Source organism: Dendrobates tinctorius, unplaced genomic scaffold (assembly GCF_039654945.1).
Source record: "Dendrobates tinctorius isolate UK_male_01 unplaced genomic scaffold, ASM3965494v1 ptg000156l, whole genome shotgun sequence".
Taxonomy (NCBI): Eukaryota; Metazoa; Chordata; class Amphibia; order Anura; family Dendrobatidae; genus Dendrobates; species Dendrobates tinctorius.
This window is the reverse complement of record NW_027361823.1, coordinates 20,617,251-20,634,680: the sequence shown is the minus strand read 5'-3', so window position 1 is coordinate 20,634,680 and position 17,430 is coordinate 20,617,251.

Genomic DNA, 17,430 nt, shown 5'->3' with positions numbered 1-17,430 from the left:
TGGCATTGCCTTCCTCCAGGGAGGGTGATGTCAGGCTTGGAGGCAATGAAGGGTCTCTCTAACAGTTAACCTTGTCATGCAACACGGTTCCCACTCCAGGCCAGCAGAGGGAGCTCTGAACCAGAATTGGGGGAGGAGTGCTCTCTGAGGGCCAGGAAGGGAAATTGGGGGTTAGTGTGAGGAGGGCAACGAGTGTAGATGTGTGGAGAGAAGCTGGAGGTTGAGCTGAGGAAAGAGAGCTCCCTCCCAGTGATAGCGCCTGATCTGGAGCCTGGTCTCCACGGTTGTATGGATACTGAAGGTCCTGCAACAGAAACCAGAGGAATAGGAAGCTGTAAATGCTCTATTCCCAACTAAGACTCAGAGGCACAACAGCGACGGGTGAGCCAAGAGAGACAGAGGGCTACAGCTGTCTGCCATACGAGGTAGTTCTAAGAGAAGATAAGAAGGAGGAACTTCAGTGTAACACTGTACTGCATGTACCTCAAGCCAGCGCTAGGAAGGAGACTACACAACCCATCTGATAGAGAGATCCCTGAGTTGCTTCCAGGCTAGCCTTCTCCTGTGCCATCTGTAACCAGGACCCTGGACTGCGTTTGCCAAGTAACGGTAAAGAAACTGCACCCTGTTGTGTCCTTGCCTCCTTCCTGCAACATCCTCAGCACTGCTACATCTCTGTGCCAAACACTGCATCCTCTTCCTAAACATTCCGCTACACTGCCCTGGGACCAACAGCCCTACCTGTGGAGGGCTACAACATCATTGCTGCACTACACCATCTGTCCCAGAGGATCTGCTTGCAGCGTCGGCTTAACACCTCCCATGCCGAACACCACAGGTGGTGTCACGAATCACTTATAAACTTTATTCCCAACTCAACCCCTTTTACATGGGCGCCCAGGGTCACGGTCTGGGTCACCGCTGCTGTGACAATCCCCTCTGAGAGACCGGCCCGGTACCGAGTACCCCACAGCGCTGGGAGGGCGACCCACATGCATTAACCCCTACCCCCTACCCAAACAGACCCCACAAGCATGCATTAACCTGCCCAGACCCCAAATAACCCCTGCAAGCATGCATTAACCCCCCTGTAGCCCAAGCAGACCCCACAAGCAAGCATTAACCCCTCCAGACCCTAAACAGACCCCGTAAGCGTGCATCAACCCCTGCCCAAAGACCCCACAAGCGTGCATTAACCCCCTGGATCCAACCAGACCCCACCAGCTTGCATTAATCCCCCCTCCCCTCTGGGAGCGCAACAGCTCCCAGATAAGCACCCAAATCCCACTAGTTAGCCCCAAGTATCAGCCCCATCAACCAAACATCTAAGAAGACACCAGCCTGTTACTTACTAAACCCTCCTGCCTGTCACTGATGCCACTGACCTAACTCCACACTGCTCACAGACGCAGGCACCAGAGAGACAGCTGAGACAAATGTGTAATGGAGGCTTCTCTCCCTGCAACAGACGGCAGAGACACGTGTAATGGCATCTTCTCTTCCTGCCTTTGCTGTCAGAACACACCACCCCGGTATGGCACGGAACATTTAGTGAGTAACCTGGTTACACTGGATCTGCACACCCAGCATCAAAGTATTTAACAGAGATGAGGTCACATACAAATCATCAGACTCCATAACTGGGAAGGGGGGATAATCAGCACATAGCAGGGTCAGTATACAGTGCACGGACATTAAGTGCAGCCTCTCATCATCATACATATACCATCCCCCGACTGCCCCTCTCTCACCAGTGTCTCTAATACATATGACTGCCCAGCTCCACCATAGTAATGGCAGACACTGCTCTATCCTATCATACATATACCCAGAACTCATGAAGACTCTGTATAATACAGCAGTAATGTGGTATATCAGAAATGTCTGCAGGGAGGTCACCCAAAAGCTGCCTCTGCAATAAGTGAGGAACATGGCAGCTACATGAATTTCTGAGGTAATCTTGATCCCATATATGATGTAGGAGCTGATACTACACTAGTACACAATGTCTGAGGTGAATGCAGAGTAGTATATCAAACATGTCTGCAGGGAGGTCACACAGAAGTTGTCTCACATTCTGTGAGGAAAATGTAGCATGCACATGAGGGACATGGCAGCTGCATGAATTTCTGAGGTAATAATGATCCCATACATAATGTAGGAGCTGATACTACACTAGTACATGATGTCTGAGGTGAATGTGCTCCTATCATCTGTAATGTGAGGTGATAACCCCAGTATTATACTCCCTGAAACTGCAGACATGCTTCCTCCTGTTCATCCTGTGTAAGAAAGAGGGAGAGAGACAGATTTCCTGCTCTATATAAGCCCCACCCTCCTCACAGTAACCCCCAGGCACATACATACTGTGCTTCTTACTCTTAAAGCAACATCACTCTTGCTTAAAATCTACACCACTATACCAAAAAAGCTGCAGGAGTAAAGGTCCACCCATCTGGGTCGCCCTCCCAGGGCGGTAGGGTACTCGGTACCGGGCCTGATGAGCTTCAGTGGGAGATGTCACGGCAGCTGGGACCCGGCCCATAGCCCTGGGCTCCCATTGTAACAAAGGGCGAATGTTCAGTGTGCTTATGATGATTAAAGTTTATGAATGAATGAGTTGTGACGCCACCTGTGGTGTTCGGCAATGAAGATGATAAGCCGATGCTGCAGACAGATCCTCTGGGACAGATGGTGGGGTGCAGCAATGATGTTATAGCCCTCCACAGGCAGGGCTGTAGTCCCAGGGCAGTGAGATGAAGTGACACGTAGATGGTGTAGTGGTGGGCGCAGGGCTAGACACAAGGATGTAGCAGTACTGGGTGTGTTGACGCAGGAATAATTGGAGGACACCAGGGCATGTAGTTCCAAAGCTTTACTCACAGTCTGTTGCAGGTACAGGTGCCTGCCTCGGTGCCGTGTCCTCCGGGTCAGGGGCTCAGCCAGCCCCCAGGCAAGATGAAGCACTCCATTCCAACACTCCGCCAAAATATATGCCTTTTCTGAACGTCTCCCTCTTAGCGCCTTTAGTGAAGTACTCACAGTACTGAGTTACACTGGAGTTCCTCCTGTCAGATGTTCCTATGAACTCTACTTGTACGGCAGACAGCTGTAGCCTGCTTCGGGGACTCCTTACTACCTAGTCCCGGCTCACTATCGTTGCTGTTGTGCCCCCAAGTTGGTGTGAGAATAAAGTGGTGACAACTTCTATTCCTCCGGTGTCTGCTGCAGGACCATTAGTATCCATACAACCTCGGGGACCGGACCCTGGCCTTGCGCTTAGAACGTGGGAAGGGTTCTCCTCTTACCCTAATCCTTAGTGCTCTTCTTCTCCTTACTTTCCGTACTAATCCTTTCCTTCTTATGGAGAGTCAGGCTTTCTCTCCCAGTTCCTTTCCTGTGCCAGCGGACCCAGATCACTGAGGTCGGCTGCAGCACTTCCTTCCTCCATCCCACTCAGGGGATCTTCACTCTTCCTCTCACTCCGTCAGGCTCCTACTGACTGACTGACTGACTAAATCCTAAACTCTTCCCGCTCTTTTGATGCAACCTAAACTCCACCCGCCTCCCAGCACGCTTCGTGTTCCAAGCAGGGAGCCACCAAGGGTGCTTTGCTACACTACTATGTTGTGTGGGATGCTGGTGTTAGAGCGTGGTCTGGTGTCTCCACCTTACCTGAATGGTGGGGTACCACACCTCAGGAGGAGGTGCAGTACCTCTGTGGCGACTGAACCCTCATGGGCGCCACACATCCCCAAGTCATGTCCTCCTCCGCCTATGGCTCCAGTGCTTTCTTTATTTGAGGTCTGAAAGCACTGTTTTTTTTTTTCATTTTGACCATTTCTTCTTTTCAGAAAAAAAAATACAAAATTTAATGCTTTGAAATTCGGAGACATGTTGTCAGAAGTTTGTAGACTAAAAGGACAATTTACATTTTACTCAAAAATATACCTACAAAAAGAAAAATCAGACAAAATGAATATTTGGAAGTGGTCTCTTAATTTTTGGTTGAGCTGTATATATGTACTGTATATACTGATATATATATATATATATACACACAGTATATAACAGTATATATATACACTTTATTTGTGTCCTGCACTCTTGCGCCACCTGGTGGTTTTTCCTTTTGACAGCCTTCTGATATACTATATGTAACCTGTTAATAAACATTCTATTTTCTATATAAATCTGGCTGTGTATCATATTTTTAAGTATTTACACTCCACAAGGAGGGTAAGCCACAAAAGTTGTACAAGCAACCGGGATAACTGCAGCCTTGAATGGATTGTTAGGAAAAGGCCATTCAAAACTTAGGGGGAGATTCACAAGGAGTGGACTGCTGCTCGAGTCATTGCTTCAAGAGCCACCACCCACAGACGTATCCAGGACATGGACTACACGTGTCACATTCCTTGTGTCAAGCCACTCATGACCAATAGACAACGCCAGAAGTGTCTTACCTGGGCCAAGGAGAAAAAGAACTGGACTGTGCTTTAGCGCTTAAGTCAAGAGGGATAATGTTCACTAAAGAGCCCTCTAGCCTTTTAATGTTCAAGCATAGTTTAGAGAGCTTGTATGTACACACCCTCGTTTTTACATATGAAAAATATATTTAATGCTATTTTCATTTAAAAGATTTAGAGTACCTTTGTAATAGGAAAAAAATCCTGCATTAATTTTAAGATCCCCTGATATTCAGATTGCATCCTAACCCATGTTTCAGATTTTTCTCTTGTCGGAGTGTCTCTCCCTGCTGGATGTGAGCTAGGTGAATATCCAGGGTGCAGATGTCCTCACTTAATTTAATGCATCAGTACAGCTTTAGCGCTGTACTTTTCTCCCCATGTCTCCTTGTCTATGTCCTGTTTTATCTGCATTGAGATACTTTCTCCCCTCTCCACATTGTGAAGTTCTGTTTACAACAACCTCTTCCACACTCTTGCTGTCTCTAACACTGAAAAGGAGCCTATGGCTAGTTTCACATTAGCGTTTACGGCCGCAGCGTCGGGCTGCACACGGCCGCCGCTAAGCCCTGCCCCCTGCCGCGCCCCCACCAGTAGCTCCACCTACGGACGCATGAAGCTGCATGCGTCCTCTATCTTTAGCAATGGGGACGCAGGCTGTGCGCAGTATGCTTTTGGCGGCACATGCGTCCTTTTGACAGTATGCCAAGCACAACCAAATTGCAACAGGTTGCGTTTGGCGCTGGTCGGCGCACCGTCAAGACGCATTCGCCGCCAAACGCATACTGCGCACGGCCTGCATCCCCATTGCTAATTATAGGGGATGCAGGACGCATGCAGCTTCATGCGTCCGTAGGCGGAGCTACCGGCGGAGGCGCGACAGGGGGCAGGGCTTAGCGGTGGCCGTGCACAGGCCATCGCTGCACCCTGACACGCAAATGTGAAACTAGCTTATCAGAGCCAGAAGTTTTGACAAATTTGCAAAGAAAAAACTAAGATAAAAGCAAAATGAGCAAATACCCTGTAGTAAATAAATAAATAAATAGTAACAGTGCATGCAAATAACATAAGGTACTAAGTTCACAATATTTTCATAGAAAATTGTAAAGGCCATCCCATTGTGCCAAGGCATAGCCAAGACCTAATAAACTTTTTGGGCTGGGTATTTAGTATATATATATATATATATATATATATATATATATATATATATTTCCAAGGACAGATGTCCAAACAGTTGGGCCTGGGTCCTGCTCTTTTCCCATGTATTTTGAGGTCAGCTGACACATAGGGAGTTGAACTACAAGAGTCTGAGAGTGTCTTGATTGGGTACACCTTGTGGCTTTTTTGATCAAAATAGTGTTAACCAAGTACTCTGTGCGATTTACATGTATTATTACCATTTCTTTATTTATTTACTTACTACGGGTTATTTGCTCATTTTGTTTTTATCTTAGGTTTTGTCTGTTAAATTGGCTGCAGTGTGAATGTACACCTACACATTGCATTTATACCAACATGTGTTCTGGCTCATTCATTTGGTTTAGATTTGCAAAGAAATCACAGACACCCTGCAGAAGCTAAGTGGTTGAAATTTTTTAACAAAGATTGTTTAGAAAATTGCTTAATTTCGCATTTATGATTTAAGCAATTAAAAGAAAATCTGTTCTAAAGTGCACATAGCCATTAAACATAACTAAGATTGCTAAAAAGTAGAGCACCATGTTGATTGAGCCTACCTTTAAAAGAGACCTGCTTACTGTCCTTACTTGTCATCACTTCTTATAACTCCACAATGTGTAATTCCTGTGTGCTAAGTGCTACCTAGACAGGAGGAGGGAGACCATTGTGAAGCAGTGAGGGGGATCATATGTGAGATATGTGTCCCCCAGAATGCGGATGGAGGGTTATTAAATGCTTTTATCTTTAGATGGATTTGCAGGTTTGGTTATGGGGTGAATCTCTCTCTCCATTCCGTGTTTTTCAAGTGGCTATATGGCCACAATTCCATTAAAATCTGTCAGTTTGGCCTTGTGTGTGTCAGTTTGGAGTTTGCAAGCTGCAGAGCAGGAGGCTCTGTGCAACCCAGGTCTGGGTGGAGCTAACACAGAGCCAGGGACTTCAAGGCAGCTGATGCACCTAAGAGACACGGCGGTGCAATTGTCCACGGCAATGGGTTTTGAACATGGACTCTATTTCTAGAAATGCAGCTGCGACACTGTTTATGCTGGATTTTCTGTGGTCCTTGCCAGTCGCACTGCACCAGCCCCGCTGCACTATACCCTGTACAATGTGATAGTGGCACTACTGATTGGGCAGTGTTGGGCTAATCTGACTGTGTAGGGATACATCCATTACTGGTAACACTCAATTGTCAAGTTGTCAAATTTTTTATTAATTCTTGGTAGGAATAACATAAGAACTGCAAAATGCAGAGTTCAAAAGAATCAAATCTTAATTCATTATTGAGAGTACAAGGATTTGCTTAAACAGACTTTTTGGGTTGGCTACAAGTAAAAAAACAGCTAGAGAAAGGAGAACATTTTTTTTAAGCTCACCACGCCTGCTGTAAAATAAGGGCACCGAAAACAATCCATCGATGGGTTCCTAAATCGGTTGACAGAGCATAGTTAACACATTGCACATCCATCTGAATAAAAGGAATTTTCTTTATTTAGGTTCTCATAAAATAAGTGGATCCATACTGTACAACAGACTTAAATATTAAAACAACGGTTACTCTTTATTTCAGAAATCAACAGCACACATGAAAATAAGCAACTTTGTAATATATCTGTTATGCGTCGGATTCCTGCAGCTGCACAGCAGGAATCCAGAGCCATACATCCAGCGGTCTCCCATTCCTTTCCGACCGCTCAGGGATCTGCACTGCAATCTCGGCGATCCAGGCGCCCTGCTCAGACCAGCTCTCTGGGTCTGGATGTTGCTGCCACCTCTGGACCAGCAATGGTAGCGCAACCTGCGTTGCAGGAACCACTCCAGAGGCTAAGTCCTCTCGCCGCGCTACTGGGCATGCCCACGAGACGATCTCCCAGTGGAGATCGGGGGTCACGTGCTCAGGTCCTTGTCCTGATCTGATTGGCCCATCTCAGAGGTCTGGAAGGTCCCGGAAGCGCACGGCTATGAAAGGCCTGCATGGCCACACACCCATGCGCTAGTATAGACTATACTTGCTATGTGTGAATGGTGACGGATGTATGATTCTGGTGACTGACTCATTTGAAACCCCTTCCCTCTGATATTACGCATGTGGATAGGGAACTAGAGGGATAATCAGCGCCTCAAGGCACTGTCGTATAGCAGCAGTAGTTACCACCACGCTGCAGTTAGCAGCACTTACCGGCGTCCTCGTTAGCGACGCCGCACGCACGGTTGGTCAAGATGGACACCGATCTCTGTCTTGGGCCATGTCCGGTGACCATATACCATGTATACACACCAGCTGAGACCTGTGAAGCTAACAGGCTCGGCGTTTATGCTTTAGGGCCTCTGAGTTCAACAGAGTCCGCTCTGTGCACCCCGGGTGACGTTTAACCTGAGCACAGCATACCGCCATAAAGCGAGTCCGCCATTACTAGTCAGCAGCGGTTGTTACACCTACTGCACGGTGGACCCCGGGCGGCAAACGCACTTCCTATTATTTATATTTAGTGCGTTCCGCCGTCCCTAACATTATCTTATCAGAGTTATCTGCTTCTTTCGCTGCCAAAATTGATCAGACGGCTGTGCCTTAAAAATCCTACGCATTACTGGTGTGACAAACACCCTAGCTAACCTAAGAACTTGATTAGAACTTATCACGCCAGAAACACGGCAGTTTTTAAGTCTATTGTTTAGGTCCACCTAATTTATGGAAATCTAAATAAAGAAAATTGCTTTTATTCGGATGGATGCGCCTTAAGCTCCTTTCTATTTCCTCTCCAAAAAACAGCTTGTCTCTACTTCACAGCAACCAAGTAAAAATTCATTGTTTCACAACGTAGCTAACATAACACTTACGGTATATACCTGTCTCTTAAACAGAGTTGTAGTGTGTCGCCCGGCATGAAGGCAGATCCCGTCAAAATATATAACGGAGTTGTTTCAGAAGAAGCCTTGGTGTAATATGCTAAGGGATATGCATGTTTTGCATAAAATATTTTTTTCCCTTCTGGTTATAAAGTGTATTTTAACCGCCTGAAGCATTCTGCATAGTACAATATCTCAAAGTAATGTCTTTTTTTCCAGAACAAAACTTAACAACTGTTTTAAGGCTTATGAACAGGATTGTAAGAAAGAAATTATTCAGTGAGAAATGTCAAGTCTATTACATTTTCAAATACATCCTGTTGCAGACTTAAAGTGCAGCGCTATAAATAATTCACCAAATAACCAGCTATAAATGGAATATTTATGACCATTTTTCCACTGAGAAATAATCAGACTCTTTCCTTATAATGTCAACATATTTTTCTAAGAGAATTTATGCTCATTTTAAGTACGCCTGACAATGAAAAATGAAATGTTTATTTTGGCATGCCGTGGATTGCATGTGAAGATAGGCAAAATGATTACGATTTAACTTCCGCAAGTTGAAAGCTGGGATCTGGCTGCCCATTTCCATCCTTAGAGCTAGGCAATCAATACTCAGTACATCAGCCGGAGCGTCAAGTTCATAATTAGTATGTGGGGCATGCACTTCAGTGTTCCAAAAGCAAGTGGTTCTAAGGTTGACTGATCACATAGTTAGCAAGGGAATCCTAAATGTCAGTTATGCTCATGTCTATTTTTTTGTGTTTGACTTCCTGCAGTGTCGTAAAGGGCGTATTATCTATCTACACTAATGGACGTTCCTTCCTGGTGTGCAACCACTTTTATATGAATAATAAGGGGTTTTTTTTTTGCATCTGACATCTGTTTTAAAGCAATAAATCTAGAGACTAAACTGCTGAGTTGAATATTAATATCACAGCAGCAGAATTTGATATCGAAAGGCTTTTATGATTAAGTTGAAAATGCATTAATTTTGGATATATGACTGTAAAAGATTTTTAGATGCTGCAACATATAGTTATGTCCTCAAATCCTGGGTATAATAAAACAATGACATGAGAGCTATGAGTATTGTGACTATAGATTTGTTTTAGTTGAAATTTGAATAAAAAATGATGCATATTAAAAACATTGGGCTCAATAAATCAAGACAGGTGTTGTTCACAACTGTCTTGATGAGGAGATGGCATCAGATGCTATTGATTCATGACCCATGTGCCGGAAGAGGGATGTACAACTTTGTCAAACCTTCCAGCCCCTTCTGGGGTAAGATTTTTGGCGTAGCAAATGGCAACACTCATCATAAATTTGATGAGCGATGGCCATCCAGCCCCAGCTCCACCCATTTTGTTAAAGCTGGGAAAAAGTGCTGTGAAAGCACCAAAAGTTCGAAAATTTTGTCACACCTCTGATTTGCGACTAAATTACTTTTCAAAGCTTTTTTGCCAAAATTGTGGATTGAAAACTTTGCTGAATCAGACCTATTGAATTTAGCGCTTTGCTCAGACAACGCCTATAGAGGTTATTTGTTAAAGAACCTGTCTGCATAAAAATGCTGTTCAGTCTGCAGACATCATGCTATAGAACAAGGGGAGCTGAGTAGATTGATTTATAGTTTTATGACAAAAGATTAAGTATAAACTGAGTTTTAGCCATTCAATCCTCAGCTGTTTCTGGGATTTTTTGCTCCAGTGGGTGGACCAGCAAAGGGGAGACATGAGTGAGCTTCCAAACATTTATTTATCCTTTTCAATTTTTACCCACAATATATCTCTATGTTTTTATCCCTACATTACTTCTGCTCAATAAATCACGACAGGCATTGTTCACAATAGTTTTGATGAGGAGATAGCGTCAGTTGCTCTCGATTCATGACCCATGTGCCGGAAGAGGGATGTACAACTTTTTTTGTCTGTGTTTTTAACCCTACATTACTTCTGCTCAAAAAATCTAGACAGGCGTTGTTCACAATAGTCTTGATGAGGAGATGGCGTCAGTTGCTCTCGATTCATGACCCACATGCCAGAAGAGGGATGTACAACTTTCAACAACATTTAATCCTTAGCTCTTTCTGGGATTTTTTGGTCCAGTGGGTGGACCAGCAAAGGAGAGACATGAGTGAGCTTCCAAACATTTATTTATCCTTTTTCATTTTCACCTAGAATATATCTCTGTGTTTTTATCCCTACATTACCTCCGCTCTTGTGGGTCACTTCTTTCACATGTAAGTTTAACAGTCTTGTTTCTTTCCTATAGCACTACGTTCATCAGTTCTTCTCCACCTGTCACTACATACGCACATTTTTACATATAGACACCTTTTTATTTTAACTTTAATTTTTGTTATATTAGTAAATAAAAGAATGATCTCTCTTTTTTATGTTTTGTGTATATTGTCTAACACATTATGAGATATTCTACTTCTTGTCGATAATCGTAATTCAAACTGACATTGGTTTGGTCTTCTGAAACCTTTTATGTCGAATTGGTACCTTTATTTGAATGCATCATCAATTTAAGCCTGTATCTCTTGTTTTGGAAATGTGATTGGTCCTGATGAAGAAGTCTGAACTTTGAATGCATTGACAATAAAAACTGCCATTTATCTATGTTGCTTCCTGGATACTTCTTATACGCTGATAATACCGATGGTGTCGTCAGCAGTGCAGCAAAGATCTATCTCTTTTTTTTTTCTCCACTGGATTTCCCTCCTTGGATCTTCAGCAGTCGTTTTTTCTGAACTCATAAAGTGTTGTGGCCAACACAGCCTCAACTGGTGAGCACACCAAGATCCTAAATTGCACTATGGTTTTCCAGTGTTTTCTTGCTCAAGTCATCTGGGAAGGCAGGTAGTGAGGCAGAAATTGACTTACAGGACTTGCTACTTATAATAATTGGCCGTATATATCCAGCTTTCTCCATCTTGGAAAAGAGTTAACTTTCACATCTTTTATCCAAGGAACATTGTCTGGCCTATGAGTCTCCTTCTGTCAGCTTGGATGATCCTTTGTAATGAAATGCACAGGAAACATGGACAGAGGTGTAGGTAAGTGTATAACTTCATATGGCTGTCAACGTTATGGGGCACTGACTTTGGTTAGTCGTGCTATAGAAGAATTGACTATGTATGAAAATATTCTCAGGATACTGAAAGTGATTTGCAATTTTATGGATTAATGACTTTGGGTTGCACTTGCAATATTTTAGGGTGCTAATTGTAATTGACATTGTTTTATGGGCATTGAATGTGGCTGCCAAAATTACTTGGGATGTAAGCTATAATATTTTATTTACCAACTAATCAGGTTGTTATTTCCATTTTTTATGGACCCCTAAAAATTTGGATTCTAGATGTTTTGGACTAGTACTATGGCTGCCTCTGTTAGAGAAGCATTTTGGATAGCAGTATGATAAGAAAACTAAAATTTAGGCATATGTAATGTGATGCGAGGAGGTAGCCGGGGGTAAGGTACCCATTTCTTATGCCCTGGCACGTTACATGAAGGTGGGGTCCTTGCTGGCTGTGTGGACTTGTGATGTGGGGGCTCTACGCCCTTGCAGGCCACATGTAACCAATGACTTTGGTTGCCCAGGACCAGATGTTGTACAGTTCAATGAGGTTGACTATCATTCACAAATAATCTTTTTTCTAAAAGATAACTTGATGAGGATTATATAGAAAACATAGCGGGTACGCAACTTGATGATAATTTACTTCACAATATGTAGAATTTTCCATGTACAGTTTGAATTCCTTTGTCTTCTCTCTTTCTCTATCTTTACTGTTCCTCTCTACTTCACCACAGCCCAGCTCAGAACTACAGTCCAGTGAGTCCTATTCACATCCCGCCATTCCACATCTTCTTTCTCCTCTAGGAAACTATTTTGTCAGTATGGCCGGTACTTATCTTCTGTGTTCCTGATGCTCTTGAACTTTCACCTGGGGAACTCTTCATCTCGCGTATTCTGTCCCATCTAGTTCCATTACCTCTGTGAGTTATAAACTCTGGGCGGTACTGCTAGGCGTCCTGACCCAGGACCCGTCTCCAATCGTTCACTCTGTTCTTTCGATCACTTCTCTCCTACTTTCTGTTATGATCTTTCTTTCCTCTGTCTTAGTCTCCTCTCACCTTAGGGACACCCACGCCATGTGGCGCTGGTCACATTAGACCTTAGGTCTGCTCTTTATGCACACTGGGCCCTTTTTGAGGTTCTGACAGGAAACTGTCTCTGTTCCTTCATCTTAGACCTTCCCATTCTGGGCTAGTCCCAACCATTAACTTTAACTTTTCCCACTGTCACTCATCACACAACATTATTATTAGGGCAAGTCAAAATTCACATTGTGCAACATAATAATACACTTGTCCATCTCCTTCCATTCCCATGTTATTTTTCCAAGACATGAAAGGAATGGGAGTCTTTCTTGCTGCTATGGACAATATACTTCATAAGCAATATTGTGCAGACATGGTGCTCCATGTGTTTATATTAATACCACAACATTCAGAATTGGAATTGAGTAACTACTAGGTTATAAAATGAATAAGAGATGCAATAATAATGTAAAAATAATAAATTTTATTTCTATAGCTCCGACATATTCCGCAGCACTTTACATTTCAGAGGGGACTTGTACAGACAATAGACATTACAGCATAACAATAATCACATAGATCACAACAGATACCAAGAGGAATGAGGGCCCTGCTCGCAAGCTTACAATCTATGAGGAAAAAGGGAGACACAAAAGGTGGGTGGTAACAGTTGCGCTGATTGTATGGACCAGCCATAATGTTAAGTGTGTAACAGTACAGACGCAGAGGGCTAATGGATGTATAAAGCATGTGGGAACATGATGTGGGGAACCTGGTTATGGTAAAAACTTTTGGCTGTGCCACATAGGGATAGATTAGGTTAATGTGTTGAGACGGTAGGCCAGTCTGAATAAATGAGTTTTCAGGGCACGCTTAAAATTGTGGGGATTGGGGACTAATCCTATTGACCTGGGAAGTGCATTCCAAAGAATTGGCGCAGCACGTGTATAGTCGGAGACGGGAGTGGGAGGTTCTGATTATTGAGGATGCTAACCTCAGGTCATCAGCAGAACGGAGGGAGCAGGTAGGATGGTATACTGAAAGAAGGGAGGAGATGTAGGGTGGTGCTGAGCCATGAAGAGCTTTGTGGGTGAGGGTAATAAGTTTGTACTGGATTCTGGAGTGGATGGGTAGCCAGTGTAATGACTGGCACAAGGTAGAGGCATGGGTGTAACGATTGGCGAGGAATATGATCCTGGCAGCAGCATTCAAGACAGATTGGAGGGGGGAGGGTTTGCTAAGAGGGAGACCGATTAGAAGAGAGTTGCAATAGTCAAGACGAGAATGAATAAGAGAAACAGTAAGAGTTTTTGCGGAGTCAAAAGTAAGAAAAGGTCGAATTCTAGAAATTTTTTTGAGGTGCAGATAACAAGAGCGAGCCAGTGATGTGGAGGACAAAGGAAAGCTCAGAGTCAAGTATGACCCCAAGACAGCCAGCGGGCATGTTGCTGGGGAGTAATAGTGGAACCACACACAGAAATGGCAATGTCGGGTATAGGTACATTAGTAGAGGGAGGAAACACAAGGAGTTCAGTCTTTGACAGGTTCAGTTTCAGATATAATGAGGACATAATGTTAGACACAGCATTTAGACAATCGCCGGTGTTTTCTAGAAAGGCTGGCATGATGTCGGGAGAAGAAGCGTATAATTGGGTGTCATCAGCATAGAGATGGTGCTGGAAACCAAATCTACTGATTGTTTGACCAATAGGGGCAGTATACAAAGAGAAGAGGAGGGGGCCTAGGACTGATCCTTGAGGAACCCCAACAGTAAGGGGAAGATGAGAGGAGGAGCCAGCAAAAGATACAGTAAAGGAGCGATCAGAGAGATAGGAGGAGAACCAGGAGAGAACGATGTCCTTAAGGCCAATGGAATGGAGCATAGTGAGGAGGAGCTGATCCACAGTATCGAATGCTACAGAGAGATTCAAGAGAATTAGCATGGAGTAATGATTTAGCTGTTAGTAGATCTTTAGAGACTTTAGTGAGGGCAGTTTCAGTAGAGTGTAAAGAGCGGAAACCGGATTGGAGAGGGTCAAGAAGAGAGTTATCAAAGAGATAGCGGATAAGATGGGAGTGGACCAGGCATTCCAGGAGTTTAGAGATGAAGTAAAAATTAGAGACAGGTCTATAGTTAGCGGCACAGTTTTGGTCGAGGGATGGTTTTTTAAGTAGTGGATGTATGATGGCATGCTTAAATGAGGAGGGAAAGATACCAGAAGAGAGAGAGGTTAAATATTTTAGTCAGGTGAGGGTCGACAGCAGGGGAAAGGGGCTGGAGTAGATGTGACGGAAATGGGTCACTGGTGCAAGTGGTTGGGCGAGAAGATGCAAGGAGCCTGGTTACTTCTTCTGTGACTGGTTCAAAATCAGAGAGTGAGCTAGAAGCAGTGGGGGAGGGAGGACAGTGCATGGTAAGAGGTGATTGGGAGATAATTTCCTGTCAGCTATGGTCAATTTTTTCTTTGAAGTAATTGGCGAGATCGTCGGCTCAAAGCTCCGTGGTTGCGGCCTGTACTCTTGGGTTGAGTAGAGAATGAAAAGTGTCAAAGAGACATTTAGGGTTATTGGACAGTGAGGTGATGAGGGTGTTGAAATAGGTTTGTTTTGAGAGGTGAAGGGCAGTGTTGTATGTTCGAAGCATAAACTTATAATGGATGAAATCTTCGGGTAGGTTGGATTTTCTCCAGACGTTCGGCGCACCTGGAGCACCGCTGCAGGAAACGTGTTTGCAGGGTGTGCCAGGGTTGTAGCTGTCTGTGTTGTGGTGTTCTATGTATAGGAGGTTCAAATTCATCCAGGACACTTTGAAGCGTTTAATTGTAATGCTTCAATGCAGAATCAGGACATGAGAGGGAGGAGATAGGGGCCAATCAAGACTGCAAGTTCTTCATAAGTTTCTGGGTGTTAATGGCCTGTATGTTTCTATAAATATGAACAGTGGGGGTGACCTGAGCAGCCTGGCAGTTCTTGATAGAGAATGAAAGAAGGTTGTGGTCAGAGAGCAGGAGAGGGAAGTTTGCAAAATCATCCACTGCACAAAGCCGAGAGACCAAGTCGAGGGAGTTTCCATCTTCATGCGTTGTAGAATTAGTAAGCTGCGAAAGGCCAAACGAGGAGGTTAGAGATAAAAGGTGAGCAGCAGATGGGGAGAGGGGAAGAGCAATGGGGATGTTGAAATCGCCCATGATGAGGGTAGGGATGTCACAGGAGAGAAAATGTGGAAGCCAAGTGGCAAAATGATCCAGGAACTGATGGGAGGGGCCGGGAGGACGATATACCACCGCCACTCGCATGGAGAAGGGGGTGTAGAGTCTGATGGCATGGACCTCAAAAGAAGGGAAGACAAGTGAGGGTACTTGAGGGATAACCTGAAAGGTACACTTTGGTGATAGGAGCAGACCAATGCCTCCACCTGCTCTATTGTCTAATCTTGGGGTATGAGAGAAGTGTAGTCCACCATATGAAAGAGCAGCATCAGAGGTAGTGTCTGACTGCTGGATCCAGGTTTCAGTAAGAGCCAGAAGGTTAAGAGAATTAGAAAGGAAAAAGTCATGAATGAAGGAGAGTGTTACACACTGAGCAAGAATTCCAAAGGGCACAATTAAGAGAGACAGAGCAATGTGAAAAGAGCATGAGTGCTATACATAGGAGAGGAAAGGAGTGAGGGGCCAATATGGACGGAGTGTAGAGACTTAATACCAGGGCCGTGGATGTGTGTAAATGCAGCGGCCAGTATATAAATTATACAAATGCATATGGTAAATATTTGCGGTAGCCCAAATGTACAGGGAATAGATTTATTTATTAGTCTTACCTGTCTCCTGCCCTGTCTAACTGCCATGTTATAACTGCCAGCGTACTTTGATACATGTACTTCGTTTACATGTGCATAAATGCACCCCTGCATAAATGCTTTACCAAGGCTAGCTCTGAATTTATAGAAGGCCAGTTCTAATATCTTCCTTTTTCCTTCCTGCAATGAATAGTTTTGGAGCATTACTGTCATGCTTACTAGTCATGTAAGTAGCACTAGAGATCTGATCATGTAGATTTAGAATTCTAATGTAAAGGAATTGGCAATAAATTCAAGGCACCCAATGCAAGGAATGCAATTTGTATTCAACTTAGCCTAAAATAATCTTTATTTATACTAGGTTTAGAAACTTTCCTAATATTTAACATGAAAACCAAGTCTGTCTTTGCTGAGTTTAATCTGTTTAAATATACTAATTTAGGAACATTAAATTGAATTGCAATCCTAATATTTGCATTTCAGTTTCTTCCATTCTCCTTTGATGTACAGTAGGAAATCAGTAAGCTGTTAAATAAGGATTATATTAAGAACATATTGTTAGTTTGCTTGTCCTCTGAAAAACAGTGTTTCTGTGGTACCCAGGAGGTTGTGACAAGTTTGTTAGTGCAGCTAGGAGAAAATTAGTTTTGATGTTTTTAAAGTGGAAAGCATTAGTTGAACTCGATTTCGATATACTGTACATAGTGGTTCCCTTGCTGTAAGTTGTCCATGCTAAACTCAAAACCTACACTATATGATGAGCCATGTGGGAGTGCCACTAAAAAAAAAACAGTTCCAGTCCTAGTGGGCTCATGAAAGATGACTTAATATTTGTCTATTGATAATATGAGTATAATATCTAGTAAACTAGTATAAAGTACAATTATTTTTTTTCTGTTAATTTAAAGTGAACCTATCACCAAGTTTACCCAATATAAAATAAGACCATCACCTTTAACTGGTTTATTACCGCAGTCCATCAACTTGTATATAAGGTCCCAAATCTCTATGCATA